The following is a 9,036-nucleotide window of genomic DNA, read 5'->3' on the forward strand; positions in this document are numbered from 1 at the left end:
TTTTTAGCAGGCTTCCTGCTTCTAATGTATTTAAAAAACATTTTACTATTGTTTTTTGAATTTTTGGCTAGCTGCTCCTCAAACTCTTTTTTGGCTTTTCTTACTACATTATGACAGTTAATTTGGGAGTGTTTATGTTCCTTTCTATTTTCCTCACTAGGATTTGACTTCCACTTTTTAAAAGCTGCCCTTTTCTCTCTCACTGCCTTTTTAACATGGCTGTTTAGCCATGGTGGTTCTTTGTTAGGTCTCTTACTGTGTTTTTTTATTTGGGGTATACATTTAAGTTGGGCCTCTAGTATGGTGTCTTTAAACAGTTTCCATGCAGCTTCCAGGGATTTTAGTTTAATTACTCTACCTTTTAGTTTCTGTTTAACTAGCTTCCTCATTTTAGTGTAATTCCCCTTTTTGAAATTAAATGCCAGAGTGTTTGACCGCTGCGGTGTTCTTCCCAACACAGGAATATTAAAAGTTATTATATTGTGGTCACTATTTCCAAGCGGTCCAGTAACAGTTACCTCTTGGACCAGATCCTGCGTTCCAGTCAAGACTAGATCGAGAATCGACTCTCCCCTTGTGGGTTCCTGTACTAGCTGCTCCAAGAAGCAGTCATTTAAGGCATCAAGAAATTTAATCTCTGAATCCCGTCCTGAGGTGACATGCACCCAATCAATATGGGGATAATTGAAATCTCCTATTATTACTGTGTTTTTTATTTTGATAGCCTCTCTAATCTCCCTCATCATTTCAGCATCACTATCACTGTCCTGGTTAGGTGGTCGGTAATATATTCCTAATGCCATATTCATATTAGAGGAATGAATTGTTATCCATAATGATTCTATGGAACATTTTGATTCCTTTAGGATTTTTACTTCATTTGATTCTATATTATCCTTCACATATAGTACCACTCCGCCACCCGCACGACCTGTTCTGTCTTTCCGATATAATTTATATCCCGGTATGATAGTGTCCCACTGATTGTCCTCATTCCACCATGTTTCTGAGATGCCTATTATGTCAACTTCCTCCTTTGATATGAGGTACTCCAGTTCACCCATCTTATTAGACAGACTCCTAGCATTAGTGTAAAAGCATGTTAGAAAACTACCACTATTTATATGTCCGCCTTTCACAGACGTGGTGGATTTTTTTATGCACGATTGTTTCACATCTGATCTTGCCCATATATTATTTCCCACGTTCCCTATCTGACTAACTTCTAGGGAATCCCTGTCTATGGAGCCTCGTGTAAGAGAAGTCTCCGTCCGATCCAGGTGCTCCCCCGCACCAATCGGCTTTCCCCCACCTCTTAGTTTAAAAACTGCTCTATGTCCTTTTTAATGTTTAATGCCAGCAGTCTGGATCCACCTTGATTTAGGTGGAGCCCATCCTTCCTGTATAGGCTCCCCCTACCCCAAAAGTGTCCCCAGTTCCTAATAAATCTAAACCCCTCTTCCCTACACCATCGTCTCATCCACGCATTGAGACTCTGAAGTTCTGCCTGTCTATCTGGCCCTGCGCGTGGAACTGGAAGCATTTCAGAGAATGCCACCAAAGATGTTCTGGATTTCAGTCTCCTTCCTAGTAACCTAAATTTGGCCTCCAGAACATCTCTTCTACCCTTCCCTATGTCATTGGTACCAACATGTACCACGACGACCGGCTCCTCCCCAGCACTGCCCATAAGTCTGTCTAGATGCCTCGAGAGATCCGCAACCTTCGCACCAGGCAGGCAAGTCACCATACGGTTCTCCCGGTCATCACAAACCCAACTATCTATATTTCTAATGATGGAATCCCCCACTACTAAAACCTGCTTCTTCCTAACAGCTGGCGCTCCCTCCCCCGGAGAAGTATCCTCGGCACGAGAGGATACAACATCACCCTCTGGAAGGAGGGTCCCAACTACGGGATGGTTTCCCTCTGCTCCCCTTGACTGCTCTCCTTCCCTGAGCCTTTCATCCTCCGTAACAGCATCAGGACTGTCAGATTGGAGGTGGGACAGCCCTACTATGTCCCGGAAAGTCTCATCCACAAACACCTCTGCCTTCCTTAGCTCCTCCAGTTCAGCCACCCTGGCCTCCAAAGCACGCACTCGGTCTCTGAGGGCCAGGAGCTCCTTGCATCGAGCGCACACATACGCCACCCGCCCACAGGGTAGGTAGTCATACATACTGCACTCGACACAATAAACAGGATAGCCCCCACTCTGCTGCTGGGCTTCTGCCTCCATTTCCTACTCTAGTTATATACGAGGGTTAATTAAATGTTTCAGATAGAGGTTGTTATAAAGGATTTAGTTTAAGGGCAACAGAAGTAAGTCACTGGCTCCCTCCAAGCTCCCCCTCTCAACTCCCCTCTCCAAACTCCCTCCTGTTAGCACGCACCCTGTTTGCCAGCACCCGGTCGCAAAGCTCCCTGGTCGCTTACTAGCAGGGTTTAAGTGCTCAGCCTCCCTGATAGCTCCTCCCTCTGCCTACAGCTCAGCCAATCAGCACACGGTGTTTCAATTCAAACCTAATCAGCTTCCAACTGCCTGCCTGCCTGCCTGCCTGAGCACACGGCCTTTCAAACAAACAAACAAACACACACTCAGCTCAGCACTCCAAACAAACAAACTCCAAACTCCAAACAAACACACAAGCCCAAAACCTCCAAATATAAGCAGCCACTTACCCCAAGGTGCTTTAGTTTGCTCCTTCCTTCCTTCTCCTCCTCCAGGAGAGCCTCTCCAAACTCCCTCCTGTTAGCACGCACCCTGTTTGCCAGCACCCGGTCGCAAAGTACCTCCCATGCTCGTCAGTCTGTTGTCCAGAGTGCGCTGTTGCCCCCATACACCCACTTTAGATTGTTCATTTCTTACAGTCAGGTTAGAGAACAAAAGAGGAATTCCTGCTGCATCTAATCAAAGAGCTGAGGCTTCCAGCAGAGAGAACCCAACCAGGAGCAGGAATTGATCACAGAGCTGAGCATTAGAGAAATCCATCCAGAGCCTGGTAGTTGATTACAACGGCCCCATGGGGGATAGTTGTACAGATTAGACCTCACCCTGTCCCTCAGCGCTTGTTCACCCATGCTGTAGAAAGCTTTAACTGTGGCAGTGGCTTAGATTCCATGTGCACTTGCGAGAAAAACCCTTGCTAGTTAAGTGAAGGGGAAGGTAGAGACTATGAGAGACAAGAGCAAGAATTTAAGCCTCTGGCTGCAATCAGCTAATGGGGCGGTGTCTCTGAGAAAAGTGGGTAAGTGGGAAGGAGGTGGATTCTTCTTCAGCTAGAGGGCTTGCCTGAACTGCTGAAGTTTGAGGAGTGTGCAGGGGGCTGGACTGGTGGCGATAGGTAGGAATGAACAAGATTTTGGAGGTGGAAAAGCAGGGCCTGTTACAACAGGCCTAGGATCCCCTGCCAAATCTTTTTATTGCTGCCTCTGCAAGGCCCAAGATTCTCCGGGTTACTCTTTCCCACATCTCTTCCATCCACCTCCTTTTTGCAATATGGGAGGAGGAGGTAAATTCCTTCTCCATCACAGAAAAAGGATACCAGGGTGTATGTCGATAATTACTGTGTGTTTGGAGACTAGTGGATGGAGGCTTTCTGAAGAGGGGAAATCTGTGATGTGCTCTGGCCAATGATAAAAATAGGAGAGGTGTCCTCAGAGTTCTCCGCACATAGCAGGTTGTTTTACAGCATGCAGCATTTAAGTTCAATTGCCCAAGATTGCAGGTTTGGGCGTAACTCTATCTGGACTACTCTCCCGCAGCGGAAGAAGCAGGAGGTACCTGCGTAAGTTATCCTCCTTCAGTATCTTCAGTAATTCCAGCCAAGCATTCATGACTCAATAAAACCTGTTCTTGGGGCCAGTTTGTTACAACAATGATAGTCTGTAATAAAAGCCCCAAACATAATCCATTTATTACCCGCTGTGTGCATAATCCTAAAAATCTAGTCCCTCAACACCCCACATACCACTCTGCACTGTTTTTGCTGCACCTGGGCTCCTTGTCAGTCCTCTCCTGTCCTTCTGCCAGGACAGTCATCCCACCCCTTCCGGCTGGAGTGCAACCCTATTTTTCCAGCAGGAAACTCTCTTCTTCACTGCTGGAAGCTTTTTTCTGAAAATGGAAATATCAGTCACTCCCTCTGTAGGGTTAACCCTTTTATTTCAGATGGGCGCTTCCACTGCTGCCCCCAATTCCAGGTCTTCAACATGAAAGCTTCAACAAGAGGGTACTTTTGCTGCTCACCTGCCTACAGTGGTCTTCGGTCCCAACTTTCTGGCTTGAGGATAGCTGTCAAACCCCTTTTGGCTCTTCTGCCTACTTTGCAGGGTCCACTTGTTTTCTTTTAAGACCAGCTGAGGTCAGCTGACCAGTTTCTAGCGCACTGACTCTTCACTCTTATAGAGTGAGTGTCATGCTGTGACACAGATTTTGTAAATCAGTCCTAAGCCATATTGGGTTCCATATCTGGTTCTCCTTCCTTTGAATCCAGAGGAGCCATATTCTCTGTAGTTTGCAGGAGCCATGGGATTATTCAAAATTAAACTGTACAACAGAGACCACCATTTTGAAGCAGTGCCCAATGCCTCTAACAGGTTCCATTTTCCTCACTGTATACCAGGCTCACCAGCACAGTATCCCTTGGTGTTATGGATGTTATTTGATATTAAAATACTCTTATGCTTCTGACCCATGTTTTCACCGTATGGCAGATCATTTTATTGTGGAAGAACTGCATCATAGATGATGTTGGAGCAAAGTTAGAGGTTCTAGTTACTGAGAGGGAGGCAGATGGAGTGTCTAGCACCCAGGAATGCACAGGAGCTGGTTTTACTTTTGTAGTCAAGGAGGCAGCTGAACAGTTTGGTACTAGGGAAGGGTTGCAAAGACTTTTATTTCTTGATTGGGGTAGAAGATACTTTGGCTACAGCTACATGAGCGAGTTTTGCTGACGAAACCCTGGTTTTGTTGACAAAACTGGTGGAATGCCCACACACAAAATCAGTAAGAAGTAGTGTGGAACCTTATAGACTAACATATTTTGGAGCGTAAGCTTTCGTGGGCAAGGTCCCGCTTCATCAGATGCACTTCCACCAACAACATTCTGCCTCTCCCAGATGAAGAAGACCAGCTTTTGTTGAAAGGCGCTTTTGACAAAAAAACTGTGTGGAGGGCTTTCTCTTGACAGATAGGGGATCCAGAACGATGGGCAGTTCTGTCTGCTGTGCTTCCAGATGCCTGTTTTGTCAATAGAGCGGCCAGGCAGTCCGTCTTCTCTTTGTTGACAGAGCGGAATGCTCTTCCCATTGGCTTTTGAGTATGGCTGCTCTCTGTCAACAGAAGCTTTGTCGGGAAACCTCTTCTGAGAGTAACTTCTGTTGACAGATCTTTGTAGTGTAACCATAGCCTTAAAGTATGTGGGAAGTAGAGGTTTAAAGTTGTCATTACACCACACCAGAAATCTGAATGCAACTTGCTACCTTACTGCATCCCTGCCATTGCTACATCCAACAGTGATAAATAAGCATGTTACCTGGATGCTTCCACTTGAACAATCAGCAATAAAATAATTGTCAACATTTTAAATTGACATCAGAGAATAGTGCTTACATGCTGTAGAGATGAATGGAGCTTCTGGCACTTCTTTGAGCAATTATTTCATTTTGCCTGTAGACTCTGGCAGAAATTGTTGAATTGGATTACAGTCACTTGTTGCTTTAAAGATTTTCTTTACAATGTAAGGGCTGCAGACTTAATTTCTTTTTAAATGAAAGCTGAGATTCTGTACGGGTGTAGAACCATTTAAAAATTTGCAGTAGTGGGGTGTAGAGCAGTAGCCAGAACAACTAAAACTCCTTTAAACAAATAGAATTGCAAACCTTTTACCTCTTGGATATTTTTATTCTGAGCCACTCCCCCAGACAAGGGCAATAGTCTCTAGTGGTGGCAACACTAAACAAAATCCACCTATTGGACTTATTAAAATCTTGGCCTAATACTTCATGGGTAATGCAGACAGAGTGCAGTAGTTAAAGAAGAGGAGCTAAAAAAAAAGAAAAAATAGGAAACCACTTTTTATAAGCATGTTGAAAAAACTTCTTTCTGGACAAAGCATAAATAAGAAGCATCTCTGATGTTCCTAGAGCAGATGTTTGAGATTGTAAATACTAAAAAGCATAATATAGGAGAAAATAAAAAATGAGATAAAACAGCCAGGAAATCAGTCTGAATTGAAGACACTGGATCTGCAGTGATTCCAGTGTCTATTACAGCTTAGAGCAAAGCTCTCAGTAAAAACAATGTCATGCAAGCGAGACAAGAAAAATTACTTTCAAATGAAGTGCACTTCCACAATAGAAATTTCTAAGCATTTCAGCAGAAGGAGAAAAACTGGATTATGTAGCTGTTATGGAAATGACACAGCCCAAATGTGTAACATAAATAACATGGAATATTGTTGTGTGTCTGATGAAAAGCTGTTGAGTCCTAGTGATGAGACAGGTAGAAAAAATAAGACGAATCATGATCCTTTCTTTCAGGTGATGAGCTCAGTGTGAGATTCTGTCTAGAATATGTTGCAGAGTGCTTTGAGGTCAACCAAAAAGATTTTTAAAACCTGTAAAGGGAAAAAAATTCTTCTGTCCCCAGGCTTCAGATGTTTCCACTTAGACAAAAGAAAAGCTCTGAGAGAAGTTAAAAATCATCACATAGCAAATGGGGTTGAAAAGATTTTTACACCAGCCAAGCCCTGGAGAATCTTTGAAAATGAAAATAAGATGCTGCTGAGACCAAAAGGCTACAAAGCGACTGCTGGAAAGAACCTGTGTTGAATGCACAGGACAAAGGGAAAATGGAAGAATTAGACTCTGATATTTAAAAGGCTGTTTTCACTAAGACTGCTCAATGAACTGTGACATATTAGCATTGAAATCCGGTGTGAATGGAATATTCTTACAGGGGAATTGTGCACAAAGAGTTTAAAATCCTCGTACTCTGCTACTGTCTGAGACTGGTGAGCACAAAGTATGACAACAAGCAACAAGTACTGCATAAGCTTTGACTGCTCTTTCTTCCCCTCTCCTTTCACTGGAGCATAAATAGTGAAAAATAGGAATATATTTAGAAAATCAATCGGCCGGTGGCCTAAAGGCTGCAGAATTTATTCATGCCGTCATCCCCAACCCCTGTCCCTTGAGGACTGACTGTTTCAATCATCCATGCTAACTCATTGCTCTGTGTGTTTGTGGTGTTTCTTGTTTCTTCTCTCTACTCATCATATATGAACAGTTCTGATGTTTCCCAATGCAGTATTTTAAGAAAGGGTACTGGCCATTTTTAATGAGACTGTAGGTCCAGAGCAGCCTGTTTCCAGTCCTGGCTCCCGAACAAAGAATTCTGGAAGGCATAGGCAAAGCAGCCATGCCTGGTGGAAAAGGATCTAAAAGAGCTGCCTTTTCCCTTGTAATAGACAGGGAGACACCAGAAATCTCCAGTGTTGCTTCCTGTTAAAACCGCCTGAGGTTAAATCTAAGAGGCAGGTGGACAGAAGAACAAGGAACTGAGTCCATTTGCACATCTGGCCTCTTCACTGAGGTCCGTACCAGGCAGATTTCCTGTATTGGTCTTTAGTGCAGAACTCTTTCCACACTACATCCCACTTCCACCCACCCTCCCAGTCTTCACCCCAAGGAAGCGTGGACTTTGGCCTTGTTTTAATCTGGTTTAATCTAGCCTGCTAATAATAGAAGTACAGCTGCAGTGGTGGTTTAAGATAGTTTCCCCAAATACATACCTGTGGTCTCTGCTGGGATCATACTTGTGGAGGCAACCTCCCTGCCACTTGCTCTGCTGCAGCCAGCAACTCTTTGTGTGGCAGCTGCCGGTGCCCCCCGGGAGCCTGGGTAAGTGGCAGCTGCCAGTGATTCCCCGGAGCCCCAGGGAAGCGGCAACCACCAGCGCTCCCAGGGAGCCCAGGGAAGCGGCAACTGATGACGATCCCCAAGCCCTGGGGAGGCAGCAGCTGCCCACGCTTCCTGGAGGCTCAGGGAAGCAACTCCCACCAGCAGCTGTGCCTGTGCAGCTGCTGGCAGAAAAGGTGGGTGGGTGGGGGGCCAAATATGGGACAATGAGTCCCTTTTAAATAATACAGGATGGTTGTTCACCCTATTTATGTTACTTACATATCTGTGCCATGTTTGTACGTAAAGTTATAGATATTGGCTTTGTACCTGAACTAGAAATGTCTTAGAGCTGAGATTCACAATGGGAGGTGTGATCACCTCCTCAGTCAGATGACCTGGGCTGAATAAAGGGAGAGATCAGATGACTAGACATCGATTCCACATACTATGTAAATGGACTGGGGCTTGCTGGCAAACCAGTGGCAGAGAGCCACAGCAGCCTACCTGGTTAGGTGATACTCCAGTGCCTGTGGAAGAAGAAAGGAATTTTTCCCTCCCCGTGGCAAGCTATAAGATGGCCCTGGCAGTGACCATCTTTGTTCTTTCAGTCTTCATGAACCAAGCCTATGTGAACTGGGAACCCACACCTTATGGGAAGTGCTTTCAGAGACTTTCAAGAAATCAGCATATAGCACTGCTGGCCTGTATCAATAGCTGTAATTGGTGTATGTAATGTACTACGTTAACTATTTTTCTCTCTCACTCTATTCTTTCTTTCTTTATTAATAAGACTTTAGATTCTAGATTCTAAAGGATTGACATGGTGTGCTGTTTGGGTTAGGATCCAAGTATATATTGACCTGGGAATGTGGCTAGACCCTTTTGGGCTTGGAAGAATCTGTGTGGATTTGGTGAAACAGGTTTCAATAACCTCACACCTGAATTAAGGAAGGTTACTGGTTGGGTATTAGGAACAGCTGGAGAATATGTGGGTTTCCTTGTGTGGCTTTTGGCTGGCCAGTGGAGCCGGCAGAGGTGCTTTTGTGGCAGGTTTGATTTGCCTTAGTTAGAAGGAAATCACAGCCTGGGCTGTAAGTGGCCCAGTTTAAAGCAATTTACGCAGGATTGGTT

The sequence above is a fragment of the Carettochelys insculpta genome, chromosome 6, assembly GCF_033958435.1.
Source record: "Carettochelys insculpta isolate YL-2023 chromosome 6, ASM3395843v1, whole genome shotgun sequence".
In the NCBI taxonomy this organism is placed as follows: Eukaryota; Metazoa; Chordata; order Testudines; family Carettochelyidae; genus Carettochelys; species Carettochelys insculpta.